Source organism: Phalaenopsis equestris, unplaced genomic scaffold, assembly GCF_001263595.1.
Source record: "Phalaenopsis equestris unplaced genomic scaffold, ASM126359v1 Scaffold216605, whole genome shotgun sequence".
Lineage (NCBI taxonomy): Eukaryota > Viridiplantae > Streptophyta > Magnoliopsida > Asparagales > Orchidaceae > Phalaenopsis > Phalaenopsis equestris.
Window position 1 is genome coordinate 136,927 of NW_018235211.1, and position 819 is coordinate 137,745.

Consider the following 819-nt stretch of genomic DNA (forward strand, 5'->3'; position numbering starts at 1 on the left):
AATAGTTATTTATAGAAAAAAACATTAGCTCAAGCTCAGGTGAATAAAAGAAATATAAGTTTGTTGAGAGATGTGATGAGAAGTTCTCAATCAAAAATCATGCTATTTAGCTAATGAAAGAAGTTATTTATTTTAATTTAATTTCAATTTTATTCTACACATTTTACTCTCACCTTAGATAAATTTTCATAAAATATTGATTCTCCCTACATTAGTTAGTGCATTTTAAAAAGTTAGTTCTTTTTTTTATTTGAAGTATTGCAATAGTCTAAAAACATTTGAAAATGGTTTTCATTTACATCTATAATTGTGGATAAAATGAGTGGAAATCATTTATCATTTCTTAATTATTTTGAAAAAAAAAATCATTAATGCCAAATCCTTATATTAGTTATTATACTTAATTTCTACATCTACCATTCACTATATTTAAGCATGGCATCATGAAAAGAAAACTATGAATATATAATTTCAAAAGATAAAGATATGCTTAAGAAAAAAATTATCATTCTCATACAATTCCTACAATCCAAACCTAGCCTTTGAATAACCCAATAACTTCCGTTCGAATGAAAAATTGACTAAATAGCTCCTAATTTACATTTTTGCATATAAATAAATTAATAAATAATTATCGTAGAGTATTTTTATCTCATAAAAAATAAGAAAAATGCTCAAAATTTTTAGTAAAACAAAATATAACACAAAAAAAATAGTAAAATTCATATTATACACTTTTAAAATATATTCACAATTTCTATATAGATTATCATCAAAATAATGTATATATATATATATATATATGTTTGGAAAGTGGGT